The 27,768-nt window shown below is 44.8% G+C and overlaps 1 protein-coding gene across 2 annotated transcripts in view; it reads left to right on the top strand.

Moving 5' to 3' along the window:
* The first annotated feature begins 2,010 nt into the window (after nucleotides 1–2,010).
* The window catches only part of LOC139746071 (uncharacterized), a 44,205-nt gene continuing 18,447 nt past the window's right edge, over nucleotides 2,011–27,768 (top strand). Inside the window, exon 1 of one of the 2 annotated variants that reach the window (XM_071656916.1) lies at nucleotides 2,011–2,157. The gene's annotated coding sequence lies outside the window, so the exon portion shown is untranslated. Of the gene's footprint in view, nucleotides 2,158–20,407; nucleotides 20,606–27,768 lie in introns of those variants that run through there. The other variant, XM_071656917.1, reaches the window with a different exon arrangement.

The following is a 27,768-nucleotide window of genomic DNA, read 5'->3' as shown; positions in this document are numbered from 1 at the left end:
ATTCCTGAAGTTTACATCCTTCTAGACGATATATTTTGTCCTTCACTCACCATCATCCATTCCCATCACATATGTTAAGATACATCAGTCATGTATCAGGCCAACTTGCAGTATCTGTGTATGTGTGCGAGAGTTTGTGTGCGTACCCTGTGGAACTCATGTCAATACCCAGCTGGCAGGTGCCATGCGAGAGGCATGTCCTACACCCAGCTGACAGGTCCATCATTCAGCGCCGTGTCAGTATTTGCCAGCAGCATCATGAAAGCCCCCACAACCGACCAGGCTCCTCCACCCCCATATCGGAGTTCCTCCAACGTACTCCAAACCAAGTCAAACTCTGGGTTCGCCGATGGACCCCGTCACCCTCACTAACCTGATTGATTTGAGGCGGTAACCCCAGCAAATTTATTGTGCACCCCATGCTCATCCTGTGAGCGGTAGCGCAAAAGGATTACAGGGGTCACAAAGGGTCTTACTCAGACTTCAGTGGGTTGATATTACACAAGATGTTACAATTCGTATTTCAGTGAATACATTACATAGTTTCGCATGGTAACCTGAGGAAGCGTCCAGCCGGGTCATGAGAGTGTGGGGTGTGGGCATCCATCATAAGAGCTCTTCATCAATCTGTTGTCGATGCGAGTCATGAACTACCCGGCTCTGAGGGTGATGCTGTTCACGAGATAATCGTATACCTGATGCACACCAACATCTGCTCTGCATTGCAGACTCTTGCCGGTAGGTGTTATGTAAAGTGTTGACATTGGCCTTCTGGAGGACGTTCTGTTATCACTTGGTTCATGGAACAAAAGACGGTTAGATTGACAAAGGAAGATGGAAAAAATTTACATCGTCATACGTAAGTCTTGACAAATTAGTAGCAAAGCTTACACACGATGCAATGGAAGGACCGGTCAAGTGTTGAGCAGTAAATTTAATGGCTTGAAAATAGATAGATGGACTGAGAAACTGTTAAGTGGAACTTGGCTGACAGAAGTTGAAGTCTGAGAGGCACAATGACTCATTCACTGGATGGACGTTTGCATCAAACTTTCCGATTCAGTGTATGATGAGGTGCCTCCCAGATTGCACTCTAACATCTACTGAAGACCCGTAGAGAGAGACAGGAGAGGAGAGGAGAGGAGAGGGGAGGAGAAGAGATGAGTGGAGAGGGGAATAGAGGAGAAGAAAGGAAAGGAGGAAGAGCAGAGAAGAGGAAGAGAGAAGAGAAAATAAAAGAAGGAAGGAAAGTAGGCAGAGGAGAGGACAAAGAAGGATATAAATGATTCCAGAAAGAAGATGAAAGAATAGAGAGATCATAAGTTGTAAGAATGAGAGATAGGCTGAAGGGAGAGCTGAGAGCTTGGCTGAGAGAGAGTCTGGGGATAGGCAAGAGGTGGGCCTCCAGGTGAAGACATCACTGGTGGAGCCAGGTTTAGCCTGTAAAATTTAACTGTAACATGAAATTTTTCTGACCTTGACCTGTGAAGCTGTTCCTATTTGTAACTCAGACATCAGATTCGGTATACGCCGTATGAGAGAGAGAGAGAGAGAGAGAGAGAGAGAGAGAGAGAGAGAGAGAGAGAGAGAGAGAGAGAGAGAGAGAGAGAAAGAAAGAGAGAGAGAGAGAGAGAGAGAGAGAGTCGTGGTCGCCTGTGTGTGTATCTCTTAGCAGTGTACAGGACGAAGTCCAATCATACGTGTCCAGACACACGTAAGGTGAGTGTCGATTGGTGATTGGTTACCAGAAGTCCCAACCACTACGACACGAGCCACCCAGCACCTTCAACTAATATGCATCACTAACTTTTCAAAAAGCTCAAAATTTATCAGAAAGTTTAGTTAATTAACACAGGGAGGCATGCTGGTGTGTGCTCAGGTAGCGTGACTGCCGGCCAGGATGGCCAGTACGTGTATGTACCCATCATGGTCGCAGGTCCACTCGTGTAATAACGTTCCCCTTGGATTCCTTCAGCGTAAGGAGGAGGAGTGAGGAGGAGGAGACAAGGGTGAATGGGGAGGAGGGGGAGAATAAAGCGTCGGGTAGCGAGGCCAGCCCACGGCCGCCGCGGCCAGGCTAGGCGGTGGGGTAGCGGCGCGCCTCACTCAGTGTCTGACCGTCTCCACATTCACTCACACTCACGACCTGGAGCGCAGGTGAGCTAACTCCTTCTTGTGTGTCCTGGTGGTGAGGGACGCGTCTTGCTCCCCAGCTATTTGGCCAGCGGCGGGCCGTGCCTGCCTGCTCCTCCGGTGTATCATGATGTCGTGTTGGCCATGTTATCATCATTATGGTCATGATTGTGATGTACGTATTTCCCTGAGTGGCGTAGTACACGTCAGACGCGCACGGAAAACATCGTCAAATGATCAGCTTTTTGGAATGTCTTGATCACAGTGAGCCAAGAAGAATTGCTGGAGAGATGTGTCGATCCTGTGTCAGCATATGGTTGGTGTCTATGGCGGTTTGGTAATGACTTAAGTCGTTGTGAAATATAGCGATTCTTGTAAGATGTGACGTCATCTACGAAAAAGTTTAATGCGAGTGAGTTTGCGCCGACCAGCCTAACCAGTTGGACCCACAGACCCCGACGTCGCTACTGCACAAAACAGTGTATTCCAAACTACATATAAACCATTAGCTACATATAGGTCAGAAGTATATATACGTCTAGATGTATGTTGGTAACGTGCCACCTCAGTGTCGTGTATTCGATGTTTGATCCCGTCCTTACCATCAGTGTTGTCCAGGAGGCACAAGGACGTCGTAGTCATCCTTGATGCTTGACTAACAGTTATGGAGTGGTGGTTGTGCGAGGCTGGCGGTCCTCCCCTTGTTGTATTACCACGTGTTTGGTGACGCTGACCCATGACCCCAACTGCTACCGGTTAAGATAGGCTTGACCTACTATCCTGACCCTCTCTCCTCATCTTAACATGAGTAACGCATCGTGCACTGATGGTCGTTAAACCGTCGTCTGGGTTATCTTGTGTTGATTAACGGTAATGCTGTGGGGAAACGGGAGTTATGTACTTCTGTGTTGGGCACGAACGGTGTCAGTGTCGTGTGGTAACAACAGAAGTGAGTGATGAATAACAACAGTGGATGACTGCAGTGACGTCACTGGTCGTTCACATCAGTGAATAAAGTTGTGGACGATGAAAGTGACAACAGAAGTAGTTGGTGACAGTGATATCACTAAAGACTAATGGCAGTGACAACAACACTGACACATTCCAGTGAAAACAGTGATGGATAATGAGATAGATAACAGAAGTAGTTGTTGGCACCGACAACAACTGGTGTCCATATCAACAGTGTTGGTTGGTGGAAGTGACAACTCTGTGTTGTTTTCAGTTTCCATAATGATGGAAACTGTCGTTGTTGGTAGCAGCGAAAACTGTGGTGGTTGGCAATGGTGAAAAGTGTGGTGGCTGGTAGGTGTGGTGTAAGGAGTGGTCATGACAGAATGGTTGGCGCTATAAAGAGCTGTAGCGTTAGTGACAGTGATGACAGTGACGACAGTGATGACAGTGAGGACAGTGACGACAGTGACAGTTGATGGTTGGTTACACTGATAATTAGAGCCAATGTTACAAATGACACCAGTGGCTGTTGGCAGTTTTGTAAATGAAGTGAGTGTTGGCAGTAAGTAGAGTAGTGGGCAGTAACAGTGACAACAGTGCTGGTTGGCAGCAGTGACAGCGATGGTGGCTGGAAGCAGAGACCACGTGGAGTTGTCATGCGCAGTGAGTAATGTGAGGTGTGGCATGATAACACCATGACATCAGATATACATAAACTTGAAAGTTCGTTTTCAAACAGTTGTAAATGTTGGTATGAACATACAGTGGGAAGTAGTGCTGATGAGCCTTTCATTGTTAAGAATGATAAGACGAAAGATAAGCAACACGTCATCTGAAGTTACCTGTAGAGTAGTGTTGTGAAGCCATATGATCAGAAAAGATAAATCTTAAACAGATGATGAAGTACATTTTCATGTTTTGAGTGTAGTGGTGGGTCATTACGAGGTGGTGATTGATGCAGTGGGTCATTACGAGGTGGTGATTGATGCAGTGGATCATTACGAGGTGGTGATTGATGCAGTGGATCATTACGAGGTGGTGATTGATGCAGTGGATCATTACGAGGTGGTGATTGATGCGGTGGATCATTACGAGGTGGTGATTGATGCAGTGGATCATTACGAGGTGGTGATTGATGCAGTGGATCATTACGAGGTGGTGATTGATGCAGTGGATCATTACGAGGTGGTGTTCGTAGTGGTAGAACATGACTAGTTCATCTGTTGACAGTAATGAAGCTGCAACACAAAAGAACATGAAAGTACACACCCGCATCACTACCAGTAACCTCCCCTCAGCGTGACTGTAATCTGCTTATATCAGCAGCAGGACCCACCACTGAGGAAATGACCCATGGTGGAGTTGAATTACATTTATATTGGATTCCTTCACATGTTGAGCAGAGGAGGAACACAAAGTGTTCATAGACAACTTAAGGTTTATGTCTCTAAAGACAGAGTTGACCGTCAATGAGTCTACCCAGCTGTTGTGTCGACATATATCCACGGAGAACTTGAACAACTCTTTGAAATCAGTTAAATAGAAATAATCAGCAGCTGATGCCAGTGGTATCATCATCACACACCATCATGCTAGACGACGTGGGCCCACCAGACGTGTGGTTCCAGAGCGGGCCCACCAGACGTGTGGTTCTAGAGTGGGCCCACCAGACGTGTGGTTCCAGAGTGGGCCCACCAGACGTGTGGTTCCAGAGTGGGCCCACCAGACGTGTGGTTCCAGAGTGGGCCCACCAGATGTGTGATTCCAGAGTGGGCCGAGAGGTTGTTGCAGTCTGACTCAAGCTGGGTTATAGATACCCAGCAGTGTGTCCCTCTCTTCCTTCTCCCGTCTTAACGCAAACGTACGTGATCATGCGTAGTAGAGATCTATTTCTAAAACGAAGCCAGGGAGGTAGAACGGTTACATAAACAAAGTGCCTGTTGTCTAAGAAAGTATCTCATAAAGAAACATAAAGAAAAGAAATAACTAACAAGATAAAATAAGTTATGCAAACTTGCGTAAAGGAAGAAGCTATAGGACAAAGCAAACGTCACAATGATGCTTATATTCCTGGGAAGTTTGACAGTTATGTAAGAAACAAGAGAGTCATTACCCAGTCAAAAGATCCATTAATTACGGAAAACGGTGATTTGTTCAGGACAGCTAAGCCATGACAAAATCTTAAATGACGTTTTGCATCAGGATTTACGATCGAAGACACAACCCATGATGTCCCAAATCTAGTTTCACTGATGAGCGAGGGGAACGTTCTGCTGCAAAATGACATGAAAGCTGAAGACATGTTACCACCAGTAATCGCTATGATAGTAAGTCAACCGTTCGACCCTGATAAGGTTCGTTTCATCAGGTTTGTGGATAAAGAAATATTCATCAAGTTCTACACGTCCTACACCGGGTCACCGCTCTTACACGTCCTACACCGGGTCACCGCTCTTACACGTCCTTCACCGGGTCACCGCTCTTACACGTCCTTCACCGGGTCACCGCTCTTACACGTCCTACACCGGGTCACCGCTCTTACACGTCCCTCACCGGGTCACCGCTCTTACACGTCCTACACCGGGTCACCGCTCTTACACGTCCCTCACCGGGTCACCGCTCTTACACGTCCTACACCGGGTCACCGCTCTTACACGTCCTACACCGGGTCACCGCTCTTACACGTCCTACACCGGGTCACCTCTCTTACACGTCCTACACCGGGTCACCGCTCTTACACGTCCTACACCGGGTCACCGCTCTTACAAACGTGTAAAGAACTAATAAGAAAGTGCAGAGCAGGGCAACAAGTATGGTACCTGAATGAAGAGAGATGATGTACAGGGAAAGCTTAGATTTCTCAGAATTGTACACCATGGACGAGAGATGAGCAAGGGGTGACCTGATCACAATATTTAAGTTTCTGAAGCAGTGTAGTGACGCTAACGGTAAACAGTTCTCCGTCAAATGTAAGGATGTAAGAACCAAAGGTTATAGTAGGAAGGTAAACAAGAACTTTGTAAGAAGAGATTTACAGAAATATTTTCATAGATTAATAATAAAGAATGAATGGCATATATTGAATGAGGAAATTGTAATGTGCACAGCTTTCACAAGTTTACACAGTTATATAATGGTCGAGAACCTCTCCACGCATAGTACAAACAGGTAATTACATTTGAGTCTTCCCAGACAAGCATGCAAACAAACACACGAAGAAACAATGAAACGGAAATATAGAACAATACTCAAGAGTTTGTGTAACTTCCTGTGTGTGATTGGTGATGGGAAGGGGGATTGGGGAAGGGGGTGATGGGACGGCAGTCATTGGACGATAGTGACGAGACTCCCGTCCATCCCTGACGATGAGGAGCAATACTTATCCCTACGTATGTTTTCATCCCTTCCTTCTGTGTCTTCTCTCACATATTTATCCACTTCCCAAGCTCTCTCTGCCCTTCCCGTTCACTCCCTCCTCGAGCGCCTCCTCCTCCTCCTGTTCATGTATCTTGCCAGGCCCTTAACCCGCGTATATACACAGGAGTAAGTAGCAGACGCCAACAGACTCCTCCTGGACTCACTGTTCCGTGACTGTGACGCAGGATTTCTTGAATATCTGCACCGTGACTGTGTCATGGGAGACCCCGCAGATCTGGCCGAGGAGTGTACCACAGAGATCACTGAGGAGCCAGACTGTGGGTTAAGGAACACATCAAGGAAGTAGCCACACTGGGCCAGGAACGAACGCAAATTCTTTGAGTAATTTCGTCACATCAATTGTAAAAAAAGAAATGAAAATAACCTCATGAATTAGGTGAGTGGGTGGCAGGAGGTAGATAACTGGCACCTACAGAGTCGCTCATCGTGTAAGCCACTTGCTGTCATACACCTCGTATGGGGTCGTTACGTGTCATCTGCACAGCCAGGTGGACGGTAACTGTATCTCGGCTGGTGTAAGATTATTTGCCTTGTGGCCATCATACTCTGAAGCGGCCCATTGTTGTCCCTTCCCCTGCGGCCATTATGTCCTGGGACAGGCCAGAGGTGTCCCTGACAGACACGTCAGTGTAACACTTCTATAATGATAGTTGAACCATTCTTTATCTCCATTGTTTCCCCGCTCCTCTGAATCACTCTCTTACACCACCCGAGGAACACCCCAGTAACACCCTAGCACCACCCCCAATACCACCCCAGCACCACCCTAGAACCACCCCAGCACTATCGTAGAACCACCCCAGCACTACCCTAGCACCACCCCAGGACCACTCCAGTTACCATACTAGCACCACCCAAGCACCATCCTAGGACCATCTCAGTACCACCCTAGCTCCACCCAAGCATCACCCCAGCACCACCGGAAACTCACCCCAGTACCAACCATCCTACCACTACCGTAGCACTACCCACCACCACCTCTGAACTACCTCGGATCCACACCAGTACCACCGCACTACCCACGGACCAACGCACCCCCCTCTCTCCCTCCCCAGCACCAGTTCATGATCACCGAGATAGCCGCGCGAGGTGCGGCACATGCGGAAGACCACAAGGAGGCGCGGCGACCACCTCCCATCCTTGACATTTGGATCGCGGGAGCAACACGCTCAGGAACTCCTCCTTCACGAGCAGCCTTTTGGTCGTAGGGATAGGCGGGGACACCCGTCCGGGACACCGTACCTGCTTGGGACACACTTGTTGGACATCCATCAACAATCCCCTGCTCACAAGAGTACCACACTCCCGGTGTCCCACAATACCCTTTCCCTTGTCCCTCCACACCACCAACCACACTCTATTAGCGGATGTGGTGGTATCCGTTCTCAGTGTGATGGAACATGGCCGGACAGTACTGAGAAAAGATTGACGTAAATACACAGGTATAGAGAGTACACCTACGTAAATACACAGGTATAGAGAGTACACCTACGTAAATACACAGGTATAGAGAGTACACCTACGTAAATACACAGGTATAGAGAGTACACCTACGTAAATACACAGGTATAGAGAGTACACCTACGTAAATACACAGGTATAGAGAGTACACCTACGTAAATACACAGGTATAGAGAGTACACCTACGTAAATACACAGGTATAGAGAGTACACCTACGTAAATACACAGGTATAGAGAGTACACCTACGTAAATACACAGGTATAGAGAGTACACCTACGTAAATACACAGGTATAGAGAGTACACCTACGTAAATACACAGGTATAGAGAGTACACCTACGTAAATACACAGGTATAGAGAGTACACCTACGTAAATACACAGGTATAGAGAGTACACCTACGTAAATACACAGGTATAGAGAGTACACCTACGTAAATACACAGGTATAGAGAGTACACCTACGTAAATACACAGGTATAGAGAGTACACCTACGTAAATACACAGGTATAGAGAGTACACCTACGTAAATACACAGGTATAGAGAGTACACCTACGTAAATACACAGGTATAGAGAGTACACCTACGTAAATACACAGGTATAGAGAGTACACCTACGTAAATACACAGGTATAGAGAGTACACCTACGTAAATACACAGGTATAGAGAGTACACCTACGTAAATACACAGGTATAGAGAGTACACCTACGTAAATACACAGGTATAGAGAGTACACCTACGTAAATACACAGGTATAGAGAGTACACCTACGTAAATACACAGGTATAGAGAGTACACCTACGTAAATACACAGGTATAGAGAGTACACCTACGTAAATACACAGGTATAGAGAGTACACCTACGTAAATACACAGGTATAGAGAGTACACCTACGTAAATACACAGGTATAGAGAGTACACCTACGTAAATACACAGGTATAGAGAGTACACCTACGTAAATACACAGGTATAGAGAGTACACCTACGTAAATACACAGGTATAGAGAGTACACCTACGTAAATACACAGGTATAGAGAGTACACCTACGTAAATACACAGGTATAGAGAGTACACCTACGTAAATACACAGGTATAGAGAGTACACCTACGTAAATACACAGGTATAGAGAGTACACCTACGTAAATACACAGGTATAGAGAGTACACCTACGTAAATACACAGGTATAGAGAGTACACCTACGTAAATACACAGGTATAGAGAGTACACCTACGTAAATACACAGGTATAGAGAGTACACCTACGTAAATACACAGGTATAGAGAGTACACCTACGTAAATACACAGGTATAGAGAGTACACCTACGTAAATACACAGGTATAGAGAGTACACCTACGTAAATACACAGGTATAGAGAGTACACCTACGTAAATACACAGGTATAGAGAGTACACCTACGTAAATACACAGGTATAGAGAGTACACCTACGTAAATACACAGGTATAGAGAGTACACCTACGTAAATACACAGGTATAGAGAGTACACCTACGTAAATACACAGGTATAGAGAGTACACCTACGTAAATACACAGGTATAGAGAGTACACCTACGTAAATACACAGGTATAGAGAGTACACCTACGTAAATACACAGGTATAGAGAGTACACCTACGTAAATACACAGGTATAGAGAGTACACCTACGTAAATACACAGGTATAGAGAGTACACCTACGTAAATACACAGGTATAGAGAGTACACCTACGTAAATACACAGGTATAGAGAGTACACCTACGTAAATACACAGGTATAGAGAGTACACCTACGTAAATACACAGGTATAGAGAGTACACCTACGTAAATACACAGGTATAGAGAGTACACCTACGTAAATACACAGGTATAGAGAGTACACCTACGTAAATACACAGGTATAGAGAGTACACCTACGTAAATACACAGGTATAGAGAGTACACCTACGTAAATACACAGGTATAGAGAGTACACCTACGTAAATACACAGGTATAGAGAGTACACCTACGTAAATACACAGGTATAGAGAGTACACCTACGTAAATACACAGGTATAGAGAGTACACCTACGTAAATACACAGGTATAGAGAGTACACCTACGTAAATACACAGGTATAGAGAGTACACCTACGTAAATACACAGGTATAGAGAGTACACCTACGTAAATACACAGGTATAGAGAGTACACCTACGTAAATACACAGGTATAGAGAGTACACCTACGTAAATACACAGGTATAGAGAGTACACCTACGTAAATACACAGGTATAGAGAGTACACCTACGTAAATACACAGGTATAGAGAGTACACCTACGTAAATACACAGGTATAGAGAGTACACCTACGTAAATACACAGGTATAGAGAGTACACCTACGTAAATACACAGGTATAGAGAGTACACCTACGTAAATACACAGGTATAGAGAGTACACCTACGTAAATACACAGGTATAGAGAGTACACCTACGTAAATACACAGGTATAGAGAGTACACCTACGTAAATACACAGGTATAGAGAGTACACCTACGTAAATACACAGGTATAGAGAGTACACCTACGTAAATACACAGGTATAGAGAGTACACCTACGTAAATACACAGGTATAGAGAGTACACCTACGTAAATACACAGGTATAGAGAGTACACCTACGTAAATACACAGGTATAGAGAGTACACCTACGTAAATACACAGGTATAGAGAGTACACCTACGTAAATACACAGGTATAGAGAGTACACCTACGTAAATACACAGGTATAGAGAGTACACCTACGTAAATACACAGGTATAGAGAGTACACCTACGTAAATACACAGGTATAGAGAGTACACCTACGTAAATACACAGGTATAGAGAGTACACCTACGTAAATACACAGGTATAGAGAGTACACCTACGTAAATACACAGGTATAGAGAGTACACCTACGTAAATACACAGGTATAGAGAGTACACCTACGTAAATACACAGGTATAGAGAGTACACCTACGTAAATACACAGGTATAGAGAGTACACCTACGTAAATACACAGGTATAGAGAGTACACCTACGTAAATACACAGGTATAGAGAGTACACCTACGTAAATACACAGGTATAGAGAGTACACCTACGTAAATACACAGGTATAGAGAGTACACCTACGTAAATACACAGGTATAGAGAGTACACCTACGTAAATACACAGGTATAGAGAGTACACCTACGTAAATACACAGGTATAGAGAGTACACCTACGTAAATACACAGGTATAGAGAGTACACCTACGTAAATACACAGGTATAGAGAGTACACCTACGTAAATACACAGGTATAGAGAGTACACCTACGTAAATACACAGGTATAGAGAGTACACCTACGTAAATACACAGGTATAGAGAGTACACCTACGTAAATACACAGGTATAGAGAGTACACCTACGTAAATACACAGGTATAGAGAGTACACCTACGTAAATACACAGGTATAGAGAGTACACCTACGTAAATACACAGGTATAGAGAGTACACCTACGTAAATACACAGGTATAGAGAGTACACCTACGTAAATACACAGGTATAGAGAGTACACCTACGTAAATACACAGGTATAGAGAGTACACCTACGTAAATACACAGGTATAGAGAGTACACCTACGTAAATACACAGGTATAGAGAGTACACCTACGTAAATACACAGGTATAGAGAGTACACCTACGTAAATACACAGGTATAGAGAGTACACCTACGTAAATACACAGGTATAGAGAGTACACCTACGTAAATACACAGGTATAGAGAGTACACCTACGTAAATACACAGGTATAGAGAGTACACCTACGTAAATACACAGGTATAGAGAGTACACCTACGTAAATACACAGGTATAGAGAGTACACCTACGTAAATACACAGGTATAGAGAGTACACCTAAGTATATACACAGATATAGAAAGTACACCTAAGTACATACACAGGTATAGAGAGTACACCTACGTAAATACACAGGTATAGAGAGTACACCTAAGTATATACACGGGTACACCTGAGGGACAGACTCGCTCCTCTGGCTTCTTCGTTCCCTCACCACCAGATGGTGTGGCTGGCCGGGGCCTCCCCGCACGCCACACTCCCTTGACCGCTCACGGCCAACTAGCACCGTAGGGCCCAGTCTCCTCCCCTCCTGTACATGCTTCCCTCCCTCCCTGCTCTCCTGTGTATGGCTTCCTCCATCCTATATACGGCTCCTGCCCTCCATCCTATGTACGGCTCCTTCTCTCCCTCCATTCTGCTCTGCCCTGAATGACCAAATCACACGTAACATTTTTGTTCTGTTTATCTCTCATGTCTTTCTTTTCGGCCACGGTCACTCAATATTTCATGTCTCCTCGTTTTTGTTTATATTTCTTGCCGTACTCTCTCTCTCTCTCTCTCTCTCTCTCTCTCTCTCTCTCTCTCTCTCTCTCTCTCTCTCTCTCTCTCTCCTTTGCTCCACCCACTTCCTACCGTACCAGTGGTTGTTCACACACCGCCCCAGCCACGTACGATGATAGACCTTCCTTATTTACCCACACAGCGGCGGAGGCGGCCCAGTAAGGCAGCATTTCCTCGCTAGATGTCCGGTGTGTAGCAACATTGCCGGCTGCCAGGTTCTGATCTAACCTTTCTGTTCAGTGGCTATAAAGATGATTATGCCGTGAGGGTTAATAAGTAGAGCCTCGGGGCTAACCTGATGACACTTAAGGAACTTAACTTTTAAAGTTTGATGAAAATCACAAAGTTCGTTACTATTCCTACTTAAGTCAAATTTCATCAAATTTTTATCTTAATGAATCTATTAATGATACAATTGGTACTTAGAAAATTGTAAGTCAGTGGCATATAATTGATAATTTGATGAACCTTAATGTTTCTACGTCATTACCATTGTGAGAGAAACTATGTGGCCATTAAGCTACAGTCACACCACAGCTCTCCACAGTACGTGGCGCCTCCCCAACTTGCTGTGGTATTGCAAAACGAGGCGCGCTTGTGGTGGGGCAGCACGAGGCTATAGGCAAGCTAGGGGAAGAGTAAAGATACACACACACACACACACACACACACACACACAGGTGAACCGTGTTCTTGTGCTGTTCGAGATATGAGAGTGATAGCAGATACACCTTTTGTGGATTATGATAATGACTGTACGTGTTGATTACCACGTAATTCATATCTACTGATGAAGGGAAGTGAAGGTCGCGGCTTACAGTAAGGGACACAAGTAATGAAGATAACCATGTGAGTAGAGAAGAGGTTTGAGTGATTAAGCGATTCAAGCACTTCGTGTTATAGGCTGTGACAGCAGACGAAGAAATCTGAGAAATATTTTAAGAAGAAAGAAAGGGAAACAAAACAAGAATGGACCTCAAATGAGGAGTAGTGAGAGAGATGAAAGATGAGAGGGACGGAGAGAGGCACTGTAAAGGATGATGATGAACGCCGTGAAGATATGGTGAGAACAGATAACATAAGGGAACCGTGTAAGGCGAAATCAGACCCACGGACAGAAGAGACAGAGCTGCGGATGATAACAGAAAACAACCTGAGTGAAACAAAGGAAATGAAATAACACAAAAGTACCAGGAAAAAGAGGAACAAAGAAGACAAGTGAAGAGTCCTGGCAGAGGAAAAACAGAAACACTTAGCATAAGAGAATCATGAAAAGACAGGTGGGAAATGCAAGAGTCTAAGATGTGAGTGAAAAGATAGCGGGAAATGAGAGAGAATGAGAGACACTGGAGATGAAAGAGACCTCAGGTGGGCCAGCTCTGACGATCAGGAAATATCATTTTCACGTAAACTTCAGCTCGACAAACCCAGCTCCTCCGGCTGGGCAAATCTCTTCCCAACTTTCTAGTCCCGACTCAAACTTTCCGAGGAAGTGAATTATGAGGAAGTTGCCAACTTCCTCCAAGATGGGAGAGAAGGGGAGATAAAGATATGGCTAAGGGGAGGGTCACTGAGGACAGATGAAGACCGGTGAGAGACAGGAGGAGAGGAGGAAGGAGAGGGAGTGAATGAGACAGCATCTTTGGAGGGCTGTACAGTACACACACTGCTGAGGTTCACTGTCGTCAGGACGATATTCCGGTTGTCCAGACTGCGAAAAATTCTAATTTGCCAGGTGGCTGGTGACGTCATGTTTGTAGTGCTCAACGTGCACACAAGATGACTACGACAGATGTATCATGCGTTATCATTCGTCCTGCAGGTGTTGACACTCGGCACTAACTCTGATAACGAAACCATCATGTTTTTACAAAGGTGTCTGCAGAGTGAGGCTAAGTTTGCCAGGCAGCTGCTAGAGCCTCAGCAAATTACCTCGTATAATCGTTACTTCGTTACAATGAAATTACTCTCGTGAAGGTTGATGTAGATGCGTCGCTTGCGGGGCTGAACGAGAAGTCCCAGGCAGTAATGACCGCGTCTCTCAGGCTGCTGACTCACTGCATCATTAACAGACGAATTGTCAGCCAGTATCCCCAGCCCTGGTGTTGGCACACGAACGGCCGCCTTGTACCTCTCCATGTCTGTTTGTCTAGATCTCTCTCTCTCTCTCTCTCTCTCTCTCTCTCTCTCTCTCTCTCTCTCTCTCTCTCTCTCTCTCTCTCTCTCTCTCTCTCTCTCTCTCTCTCTTCCACTGGATCACCAGGTACAAAACGTCAGGGAAGGGTAGACATTCCAAGATCACATAATAACTTTGATGTGAACTTTATCGAATGCTTTCTGAAACCTTATATAGATGGCACCACCTGCTTCATCACACAAGATCATTAAGTCATACACGAAATGAAGCAGATTTTCAGCCATGAACAATACCGTCGAGAATCGTCTTGTGAATCGTTAACTAAACTGTGATGTTCTGTATGGATGGTTTCCAGTGTCGTCCCGAGTGATGATGGCTTATCTTAGTTTACCAACTACAGACGTTAAGCTAAGTGGATGATGATATCCAAGCAGTAATTCATCATCTTTGTTTAATATTAGTGTGTGTGTGTGTGTGTGTGTGTGTGTGTGTTTCTCTCCCGTCAGTAGCTACACCTGGCGGGTAAAGTATAAAACAGGCCCGGTCCTCACCACGATAGTCGCCTGGTCACGTTCTTTAGAATAGACCAAGAATGTGTGAGTGTAGCACCAGCAGGAGGCCACCCCCCCCCCCCCCCGTACCACATCAACAACAACACGAAACTCCAAACAATGTAAGGAAGTGACACACGTACGTACGTACGTACGTACATCAAGGGGGAAATGAAGTCGTAAAGAATTTCTCGAAACATCAAGAGAAATGTTCTATAAGACGAAGTAAACAGAACCACATGAAATACGAAGAAAACTGCAGAAAATGCGTCTACATAAGAAAGCGGCAAGAAAAATATGATAAAATTGTTAGTGAGAAATAATGATTTCGAAAATAGTGAAGTGGAAGACCCAAGAGAGCTAGATAACGAAGGTATAGTTAAGAGAGGAATAAGAAGTGAAGGAGAATGTAAGAACTGGAATATAAAACCCATGACGGTTGCTGACTTCCAGATAGGTTGTTTGAATTTTGATCGTTGCACATTTATCTGCCGCTGTATATATGTAGACAAAGCTTGTCAATGACAGTATGGATATAAGGTAAACATATATGTGGAGGGAAGTATGGAGCATACTGTATGTACAAGGTCGGTAATCAAGAAGTGATTTCAAAGCAAAGATACGAGGAAGCTGCAATTAAGGTTCATTTTGTACGTGTCCTGTACGTGCATGACGTACGTGCTGTACCCACACTGGAGCGACAGATAGTGTTAACCGCGATGGAGGCCTGTGAAATGGAAGATGTGTACTAAGAGAGTACGCGTCGTGCAGGACCCCTGCTGTCACGGGTATGAAGGAGAACATGAGTAGTTCAATGTTCACTTGTTCTAATGTCTCGTCGGGAAGGAATATCATGTATTTACCTGTCTTGATGCCTGAAGGATTCTCTTACTATCTTATAGTTTCTTAATGTGGAGACCAGCGCCTCAAACGTCACTACGAAGCGAAGACATTATTTCAGTGTCGTGAATCCAACCAACGTGTTAGGTCAACATTTAGCGTCAAACTTTAAATTGTATGAAACTAATTCGTAAATGGCTCCACCTTAGATCATTATAACACCGGCCTTATTATGGGCCTACCTCGAGCTTCTGTGATCTACCCGCAACAAGGACGAGGGAGGGGGGAGGGGGGAGGGGGTGGGATACAGCACCTGAAAATACACCATAACGGGCAGCTCCTGGGTCGCCGCCACACCGACATCTTAGTTCAAGGCCAAGCGGACGTTCCCGGCCTCACCGTGACGCCACCGACGTCCCGGACCCTTTTAAGTCGTAGATCTAACGTATTAGTAAAGTGATTTTCGTTCCTACGGTATGCTTGCTACCTTCTGATTGCTTAACACTGACTTGTACCTCAGTGGTGTTTTTAGCTGTGACCTTGACGTGAAGGCGTCCGTGCCACGAGTCACGTGGGCACACCCGCGCCTCACCACGCCAGACTACGAGTCAAATCAGGATTCTGACCTGCACAATAAGATGAACACTTAGTTGAAAGCAGCCTCAGAGTGTCACTAGAGGCGAGGCATCTTGAAAAGCTAAGTAAATTAACGTTGATACCTTCACCTGTCGCCATCATCACCAAACACCACGCCTGGTGTTCAGTGTGAGGCAGCGCACCACAGCAACACACACCACATTTGGTTCTGAAACTTTACTACGAACGACACTTGCCATCTTATGAACAGTGGAGTAATGAACTATATGATTATGACATGCCTTTATCACAGAAAATTCCCATCATTATCTTACAATAGTGCACTTAATTAACGGAAACTCGTTCATTGTATATATATATGACGCCTGGGTCGTGCTCAGAATTAATGACCTTCATCAACTGATAAGCATTATATCCAAAAACATATATACATACATACATGCACGTTACATATATACATACATGCACGTTACATATATACATACATGCATACGTACATCCATACATAAGCCACACTTATGCTCTTAGCCTTTACATAGATAGTGTAGGCGCACCAAGGAAGACATGACCATCGCAATAGCTGTGGTACTACCACCAGAAGGTGGAGGTTAGTCTCAAGTGAGTAACGAAACATAAAGCAACAACAACATCACTTACAAATCAGATTTTTTTCGTCACGTTTAGAGCAATGGCTTGTTGAGATATTACCCTAAGTCAGCATGACTTAATTGGTTCATTCCAGTTAGCTCATATACTTGCCTTCCTGTGATCATTCATGTGTTGGCCTTGCTAATTGTCTGTCATGAGCACAAGGTAAAACTAATTCATGATGTCGAAAGTGACATCCACTACAGATTTTTTTCGTCACGTTTAGAGCAATGGCTTGTTGAGATATTACCCTAAGTCAGCATGACTTAATTGGTTCATTCCAGTTAGCTCATATACTTGCCTTCCTGTGATCATTCATGTGTTGGCCTTGCTAATTGTCTGTCATGAGCACAAGGTAAAACTAATTCATGATGTCGAAAGTGACATCCACTACAGAGGTAAGAGGAGCGTTGTGAGCCACCGTTGCCGTCCTCTCTGGTGACGGGCGGACCAACACAGAAAACCTTCAGATTGGAGGGGTGACGCACCTACTCTTGCCCACAGGAGGAAACTTAACCTGGTATTGTTTCATTTAAAGATGCGCCTTATGAATGTCTTTGTTACTATAAGGAAAATAACCTATATGACCTTATCTACCTATCAAGTCCTGCGCTTCAGTACGCCATGAGATTATTAATCGACATACATGAATATATTCAAGAGCGTGTTTAAGGAAAACAAGACCTGCCTGAAGTGGCCATAACGGGTGGCCCCAAGCTTACTGTAACAGCATCTTTGATGTGGCCATAATGCCTGTCCAGACGCCCATGATACCCTGCAAGAGGAGGCCATAACAACCTAACCGAAGTAGACCGATAAGGCCACAACAGCCCGTCCAAAGTGGCCGTAACAACCCGCTTCAGATGACCATGATAGCCTGTCTGAGGTGGTCACAGTTCAACCTTTACATAGCAGTGGCCATCCAAACCCACTCTACCCTACGCCCACCCAAACCCACCCCAGCCAATGCCCACCCCATCTTGACGAAGGGTCGACCGCTGTCCCTGGCCTCATAGTTGGGGGGAGGGGGTGAGGGTCAACACACACCCCAATTGGTCCTGCCTTCTCAGGGTGATGGGGAGTCCTGTCTCCTGATCGATCATCATCTTCATGAAGGCTTCCCTCGCCTCGCCCCCGGAGCAGCGGGATCCTCGTACCACCTTCACTTTACTCTGCCAACGAATCAGTTAACTGCATCATCTCAGAATGTCGTTTAAATGAAGTGCAAACATATGAAGAATTCTGAAGCCCACATATATTTGAGCAACAATGAACTTTTATGTGTCTTTTTCGTTTCACTTTACTCCCTATGGAACCGACTGAAATACATTGGAACACACTGGAACAAACTAGGACTTCAGCTTTTCAACAAATTCCTACCATCAAGCAGATAGAATCCTTTTGTTATGGAAAGAAACATATATGTTTCTGTTATACATAGCAATAAACAGTGGTACAGTAGATACGTGTTACATTAAGGTATTGTCTTGGTTAGAGATGGAGGAGATAATCACCATAATGTCCTTGATAATTGTTAATAATGACCAGTGACGTGTAATCATGATGAAGGCACACTGAGCGAGGAGTTCGTGTTGTCTGCGATGATGCAGTGATGATTGCTCCCTTACCTCAAGGCTGGTCAGCCAACTGATTCTTCATAACCTTACGGTTCATCAAATGATTGTTTCATCAACTGACTGGTTCATCAAATGATTGTTTCATCAACTGACTGGTTCATCAAATGATTGTTTCATCAACTGACTGGTTCATCAAATGATTGTTTCATCAACTGACTGGTTCATCAAATGATTGTTTCATCAACTGACTGGTTCATCAAATGATTGTTTCATCAACTGACTGGTTCATCAAATGATTGTTTCATCAACTGACTGGTTCATCAAATGATTGTTTCATCAACTGACTGGTTCATCAAATGATTGTTTCATCAACTGACTGGTTCATCAAATGATTGTTTCATCAACTGACTGGTTCATCAAATGATTGTTTCATCAACTGACTGGTTCATCAAATGATTGTTTCATCAACTGACTGGTTCATCAAATGACATATATCTCATTGATTCGTCACCTGATTGGTTCATTAACGGAATGGTTCATCTCACTAGTTTGTCACCTGACTGGTTCGTGAATTAACACTCATTATCAGGTGACTGGTTCACAAATATATTGGATTAACATTGAATTATGCAAAAGGTTCATCAACTGTTTGGTTCTATTGAGTGAGTCATCAATAACTCTCTCTCTCTCTCTCTCTCTCTCTCTCTCTCTCTCTCTCTCTCTCTCTCTCTCTCTCTCTCTCTCTCTCTCTCTCTGATTTCCGTGATACATCAATCAGGAAATCATCCAGGTGTTCCAGCCGTCGGCAAACATCATTAAAGAACGAACACAAGACAAAGCCATCGAGTCAGAGAGGGTAAGAGTCAGCCATTTCTTAGAGGAAGAATTTAAGAGCAAATAGTAGTTACAACAACCAGATTCTCGAGGGTTGTAAAAACAAGAGAAGGTCGAGGGCGCTCCCTGGCGGGCTACCCTGGACCTTCCAGCGTCCCGACTCGTAACTCACCAACGCCTCACGACGCAGGTACTGTCAGCGTGCTGATACCACTGTGAGGAGATGACGCTAGAGGATCGATAATTGAGCAAATATTGACGGAGAAAACCCACCATTTAACTGGAGTGTTCTGCTAGAACGCCTTTTTTTCATACGTTGACGAAAGATCCAGTTGCCTTCATGTCATCTGACGGTTCTGAGAAGTGTGATCCAAGATTCAGGAAACAATGGTGGTGTGCCACCTCATCCTCGTGTGCCATCCTCGACCTCCGTAATCATGGGTGAACGCTGGACGTTGGTGTCGTCAGGTAATACAGTAAACATAAAACGCCAATGCTTCATCCTCGTACCCAACCGACGCTGCGCGTCACCTTCCTCCATGACAAAGTTATTCTTTCTTCCTGACGATTTTCTCTTGATTTAGTTCACAAATTGTGTCTCCTACGAATCCAGAGTTTAATGTCCACCCTCAGTGGCAAGTTTGTTCATGGTGGTGGGGCTGGGCACCCGTTAACAGAGGCCATATATGTAGCGGAGCGCAACCCACTTCTCCTGTCGGGACTTCCCCTGCTGCAAATCTCAGACAAATACAAGCAAAAAACTGGTCGTGGCGAGCACCGGTGCGGCCACTCAGTTTCACTCTTGGCACAGGAGCCGAGCTGTTCAAACCCAAGTATCCTCCCCAGCCAGCCAATGTTTTCACTTGAAGACTCAAGCTCTATCCCAGTGGTGTTTTTGGCTGTATCTTTTGGCCAGTATTTGTGAGAGAATTGTAAAACGCTTTCCCGTCCACGAGAAGACCTGTGTTGCCGTGCCCCCAGGCTGTCCACTCGCTAAGGTACCGTGTCTCTGGTGAACGTGTTTCATTTATTTAGTATTATCATCATTTGGTTATTTCGTTTTTCCTCCGCTGATCTTCATACTATGTGTACCGTTACCCCTTGACTCACGGTGTGATACAGATTATAACAACCGATAAGACATCTAGCATTCCACACAAACACGTTATATACAAAAACATCTCCGTACACACAGCCACCCAAGACAATACACAGCGACCCAAGACAATACACAGCGACCCAAGACAACACACAGTGACCCAAGACAACACACAGTGACCCAAGACAACACACAGCGACCCAAGACACTCAACGCATAGCAACCCAAGACACTCAACACAGACACACACCACGAGCACCTGCAGTGTTTCCTGCTCACGTACATTCATTTACACTCGCACATGACACGGCTGAGCACCTACAAACATTCTTGGACTCAGCTGGAGTCCAAATTAACCTCACACAGCACAAACTGGTCTCAGATGTTGTCATAAATTTTCGGGAGAGAATTCGGACTCTAATGTGTGAACACTTTACGATTGTTGACGATATTCATAATGTCACAGGGAGGTGCACCGAACAAAGCCCAGGGTGACTGACTCGTCAGCTTGTTACATCAATTAATGTTCTGGGGGTCAGGCTCCTATGGAAAATATTTTGTCTTTGGTCTTTTGTCTTCCACCATACTTCCCGCTTTGTTCCTCCTTGCCTCTCCATCTCCTCCCTCCCTCCCTCCCCATCATCCCTCCCTCCTCTTCCGTAACCAGGAGGAGGTGAGATATCATTCCCCATCTTCATGTTTCTTGGATACAGAAGTTTCCCTATCTTCAACTCTTGATTCATTTAGAATACTGTTTTTGCTTGGAATAAAGTGACGACCCCTCCCTCATGGTAGCACCACCACCTCCCATAATTCGTTCTCTTTTCACATGGTGACGCTCCCCCTCTAGCATGATAGTCTTTCTTTTGTTTTGTTTCCCTGCCTTCTCTTCGCTGCCACTGTCGTCCGACCTAACCCACGTTCCATCAACCATCCCTCACGGTGGTGCTCCCCTCCACAGACTTCCTCTTCCCTCAGTTTACATTACCCCTTCTTTCATTTACCTCTCCCTACCCAGTTTATTGTCTCTCTCCCACCCGTTGGTCTACACCTTCCCGCTCCAGGTGAAGAGCTCCACCCTGGAAAGTACAAGCCTACCAAACCCTCTTTCATAACCTCAGGTTCCTCAGGTCTTCCCACACAAATTTGTGGTTATGGTGAGCCAGCAGCTGAGCCTCACAAACCCTCCCTCTAGTCATGTGTTAATGTTCGTATGTTTACTTTCTTGCAACAAATAACTTTAAATATTTTTCGAATATTTGCTCCCACATTATCCTCTGTGAATGTTGTCTTCTGTCACAAAGAAACAAGTTGTTGGTCGTCGTATGCTCTAGCTCGCAGTTAATGACATTTTCATCCTTAAATTGAAGTAATGAACATTGCAGCTTGTCAGCCAGTGTCACACATTATGCTGGACAGAGAAGAAACTTCCTGATGTACGTTAACCTTCCACTGCACAAACCTAGTGTTACATAATCTGACGATAATCCAATCTTGATATTAAAACTTTTCTCTACAAGTGATTTTATTTATCTCATGAAAGTTAGATAGAGTTCTTGGATGTGTGATACACAGACTCCTGACGAAACCTCCTACGTGAGAGAGGCTACCACGCGGCAGACTTGATGTTGGTGTCCTGCAGGATACGGCCGGACGTGTATGGATGCAGTACTTCCTGTATATAGTCTCACTGCTACTCTCCTTCCCTCACTCTCACTGGCATTCTCCCTGCCAAGACATGTACATACACACAAACAAACCAAAGATACACACCTGATTGTTTCAAAAGAATGAATCATTAACATTATAATAAACCACTAACAATACAACAAACCATAAACATACGGTAAACTATTAACAATACAATGATGCACTAAGAGTTCAAACATTATCATTTCGTATATCACACGGAGGAATGTTGGTACGTACGGTCGTGGCTGCTAACACTACCATTCACTCATGTATAACGAGGCCAGACCCGTACATAACACTTGTCGAGTTGGGTTGTGTTGCATGTCTGAGTACGACAGTCATGGGCGAGACCATGTGAGGGCAGTCTGCCTTGATGGTGTTGTGCGTGACCCAGCCCTCCTGGTGACGGCTGTTGACCCAGCCCTCCTGGTGACGGGTGTTGACCCAGCCCTCCTGGTGACGGCTGTTGACCCACTCGGGGCTGGTGACGGGTACTCGTGAACGAACCTATGGATCCTACATACAGATGCACACACAAGGATAACACACATGCGCACATCACGCGTGTCCCACACAATCTACAACGTTACAAATGTCACACAAATGCACACATGGTCTTACAATATTCAAACTCACACACAGTTAAACACACTCTCATTCAGCATACGAGTAGGACATACAACAAGGACATGCTTATATAAAACACTGAAGCCAACGAACATAAACATACGCAAGCCTTCACCTCACTGGTCTTCATGTTTTCCATGACGGTCTACTCTCCAGGTAGGAACGTGACCGCAGCCTGGCCCCAAGGTCGCCACAACACACACACACACACACACACACACACACACACACACACACACACACACACACACTCGTTTCAACATCTTCAGTTTATTTTTTCCATCTTCCAAGGACATATCCTTCCAATATTCATATTTCATTCGATCAGATTTTGACATTGCTTCATGATTTGTCAATATTACTTCACTTTAGCTTAATTTCATTTCACGTTAGACATGATACGTCGGAGTCATGTTTCTGAACTTTCCATAGCTGAAGTACGTCATGAATGTGTTAGACACCGGAAGTAAGTATAACATTACATCAGTCCAGCAATAACTGTCAACACAAGGAGAACAAGGAGTCAGTGTGTGAGGCGCTGGTGACCACCGTTGCTGGAGACACGGGCGGAGTGTTTCGAAATGACGTCATGTCTTGGTGTGTGAGGTGATATAAGAGTACGTCAAATGACAGCAGACCAGCACGCGTAAAGCAACATAGTTATTGAATAGCGTTTTAAAGCAAACAAAATATTGAAGATTATTTCCGGTACTCATGTCGCACTGCATTTAGAGCGAAATACTTAGAAACCATGTCTAAGTTTGCAAGGTATCTAATAGTACACAGAGGCCAACAAACAGAAGCTATTACGTCACTTCATTCATATCCAAGGAATATTCAGATGATGGGGAAGGAAAAATTATATGATGGGGAAAGAAAAATGAAGTTTTGTTTCATGGGTGGCGCAGGAGAGGCGTCAATAAAACCCCGCAACCAGGCCAGGTGCAGGTGCCGCTCAGGATCAAGACAGAGGCAGCAAGAAGGACTGATTCCATGGTTTACGTGCTCTGAAATGTAGCTACGTGGCTGTTGTAGGAGGATCTAAAACTTGGGCTCAGTAAATGGAAAGGAGAACCGAAGACTTGGTAGTCTGTATATATATATATATATATATATATATATATATATATATATATATATATATAGAGAGAGAGAGAGAGAGAGAGAGAGAGAGAGAGAGAGAGAGAGACAGACAGACAGACAGAGAGAGGAACAACTCAGTAAAGTAGAATACACCTCCCTCCGCCGCATCAGTTGGCACAAGAATATCTATGAAGGGACGCCATGTCCAGCGGAGAGCTATGATGAACTGGAAACTGTATAAGAAAAGGATGAATAGAAAACATAGCTTGATCTAATGTAGACAGCCGGATACTCTGGGAAGAAGGTTCAAATCTGAAAAAAAAGTTGAAATACATCCATATTAAACTGTACTTCCCGAAGAGACGTATTGACTGATAAATGGTTAATCAAAGTATTTGGTTAGATGTTATTTAAAGGTATTGATAGTTTTCACGTTAACAACATCTGTTGGTTGTTTATTCTAATGATCTATAACATTACTGACGACAACATGTTTGCGTGTGTTATCATTACACCTCCTTCCTGGAACTTCACACTGTTATCTCTGGCCATTGTATCGCTTGATTTAAAGAGAAGAGGATTGTCGTGAGTTATGTTATGAAAATCATTTATCATTTTGAATATTTCTGTTAGATCGCCTCGGAGTCTTCGTTTTTTTTAGATAAAAGAAAAATATGTAAATTTCCAAGTCTCTCTTCCTAATGTTCATTTCTGTGCGTCGGAATTAGTTTTGTTGTCCTATTTTGTATTTGTTGTTGTTTGATATTGTCTTTGATCAAGTTTGGTGACCTAAACTGAAGAGCGTCTTGTGAGTGCGGTCTGGCTACACTGGTGTAATAGTAAGTATTGTTTGTCTCTCGTTTTACAGTCTATTTTGTCCGGGTAATGTTGACTACTGGGAAGGAGTACAACATGGGTGTGGGAGGGTTTATCCAAAACGTGGGCGTGGTTGGTAGGTCTACAAGGTGGGCGTGGCGGAAGGGTCAGCGACATGGGTGTGGCAAGAGAGGTCAGAGACGCAAGATGACCGGCAGAGATAACGCTCAACAGTGTTGCAACAAGTTGTGAACAACATAGTAGTTATACTGTATCATTATAGTCTGGAAGCTTCATCATGGTTAGAAGTCTTGACGATACTGGAAACTTCAGTAAGTAACGATGGAAGTTACTGGAAAGTTGGATGATAACATATCTTGAAGCATCAGCAAGCTTAGAAACCTCACAGTAACTTTTGACATCTCGATAAGCTTGGAAGCTTCTGTAAGCTTGAAAGCTGCAATAAAATCAAGTAATTTCTGATGGTAAATAATTTTCGTTTTTTCCTTCACAGAAATTCCCCGCCATTGCTTTCAGTTATGTTCGAGTTTCTCTTAAAATTTATTATTAGTAGAAATCATCAGTATTCCTCCTGGCCGGCTTAACATCCTCTACGACTCCCTAAGTTTAAGGTGGAATTCCTCCAGGTTATTATCAGCGAGTGAGCTTTACTCTTCAGGTTGCCAAGAGTTGTTTATCGCTGTATAAAGTTACATAACTAAGGTGTTTATGACTGCAGGGCACCACGTGTGTGTGTGTGTGTGTGTGTGTGTGTGTGTGTGTGTGTGTGTCTGTAGGTAGCAAAGGATGGAAGGATAACGTGTTTACTCTGGCCAGCCTCACCTGACCATCATCGTCATGTGGGCGCTCAACCTGAAGCTCCTGCAGTCGTAGATCTCGTGCCTCCCTGCGTCTGTAGCAACACCCGCCTCGCCTGTAGCGGCAGCTGGCCGCACACAACATCTTTTTTTCCCCGCGAGCGTTCATCGGGGCCAGCGCGCGGTGCGGCGGGGAACTCCCGAGTGGTTGAGGAGCGCGGCTTTCCTGTCGTTGAGCCACAAAAACTGGTCCCGAGCCGACCACTCCCTCCGCCAGCACCCACCCCACTACCCCCAGCATCACCACCTCCTCCTCCTCCTCCTTGGTCTGCCCATAACCTTTCTTGTTCAGGTGTTTAGATTTATCTTTTTTATTTATTTTTTTCATTTTTTATCTTTGCGACTACATATCTCACTAACGGTCTCTTATATGTCACTATTCCTCTCAGCTTTACCAACTTCAGATTGTTTACTTTGACTCTGTTATTATTCTTTTATTTATACCATTTATTTGGCGTTATCTTCTTACTGGCTTCCCACCAGCCCGCCCGTTAGTCTCCGCCTCTCCTGCTGCTTCTTGCGTGTTCCTCTGTCCCTTTGCTTCGAATTCCTATTCTTTGCTCAACCTTTCTCCTCCTTCCCCACATCCTGATACTCTTCCTCCTGCCCCTCTTGCCTTCCCCTGCTAGACAACCTGGGACAGCCGGACCCTCCGCCACTTCTTCATTGGCTTCTGTTTTCATCGTTAACGACTGGCCTTCCCATCCTCTCCCCGCCTCTGGCACTCCTTCTCCCTTCCTCCTCTATCTTCTCTCAGTACGTACATATTCCATCTCTTTAAACCGATCCTCTAATCCTCCGCGCTCTCCTCCTTCTCTCTTGCCCTCTCCTACACCCTCGTATATTCTTTATCCTCCATCTTCTCCAGACTCTATACAAACTTACGTCAGTCTGCACCAGCCGCGGGCCTACCAGTCCTTCTGTTTCTTATGTCTTTGTTTCTTCCTCGTCCTCGCCTCGTCCTCTCAAGTAGACTGCGCAAAAAGTGGTCTTGAATACAGTTTGTAACTCAGCTTAAACAACTTACTACCTGTTTAGGTCATAGAGTCTGAATAGCAGTTAGTAACATACAAGATCATGTAAGTAGAATTTGTATTACTTACCCTATCGTCTGAACAGCATTTATACTACTTACATAATGACCCTCTGGAATTGTTGTACAAGTTAGTCAACTGTGCCGCACATCCCGCGCTGCTGGACCAGAGGCCAGCGCCTCCCCAGGCGTCTCACCTGCCCTCGAGGACGGGTCGCACTTAGTTCCAAAAAACATCGAAAATGATGACACGTTTTGTTACTTTACGTCCACTCAAGATCTGGTCACCAGAGATGGATAGTAGAGGTCTGCCATGCTAGGTGTTTACCTAGTAGAACATGACTGTGTCTCAGAAACAGCAGGGGTCATTCGAGGTATTATCAGTACGGATATGATCAACCCTAATAGGGAAATGACTGTTCGATTACTAGGAATCGAATACCCTTCCTGTCACATCCATGAGCAACGTGGTCTAGACGGTTAAATCCCATCAGGTTCCCACCAATGTTTGTTCTCATAATTACTCAGCTCAACATGAATGTCCTCAGGCCTCACTGTCTTGGTTAGGACTTCAGAATATAGACTGGACTCTGTGGCCAAAGGTTCTTCATGGGCTGCCTGTGATTATGTCCCACCAGGTAGAGACCGTCCCACAGTTACCAAGAGGAAAGGCTCTTAAAGACTCGAGTGTCTAGGTCTTGACAGCAGAGGCGGCCTCCTCCTCCTCCTCCTCCTCCTCCCAGTCAAGAATTCTGGGCCCCTCGTTGTGCCCTTGAGCCGAGCAGGACGCCGCCTCCTCCCCAAACACCTCAGTGTACGTACATACATTCCCTCAAGGTCTAGCTAGCCACACTCCCAGCATATCCTGGGACACTGAGTCGCCTAGCGTCTTCCTGGACACTTGCAAGGGCGAGCTGTCTTCCTGGACACCTG

The sequence above is a fragment of the Panulirus ornatus genome, chromosome 63 (assembly GCF_036320965.1).
Source record: "Panulirus ornatus isolate Po-2019 chromosome 63, ASM3632096v1, whole genome shotgun sequence".
NCBI classification, from domain to species: Eukaryota; Metazoa; Arthropoda; class Malacostraca; order Decapoda; family Palinuridae; genus Panulirus; species Panulirus ornatus.
Note: the sequence above shows the minus strand (reverse complement) of the source record. Positions and strands in the feature narration are given on the sequence as shown.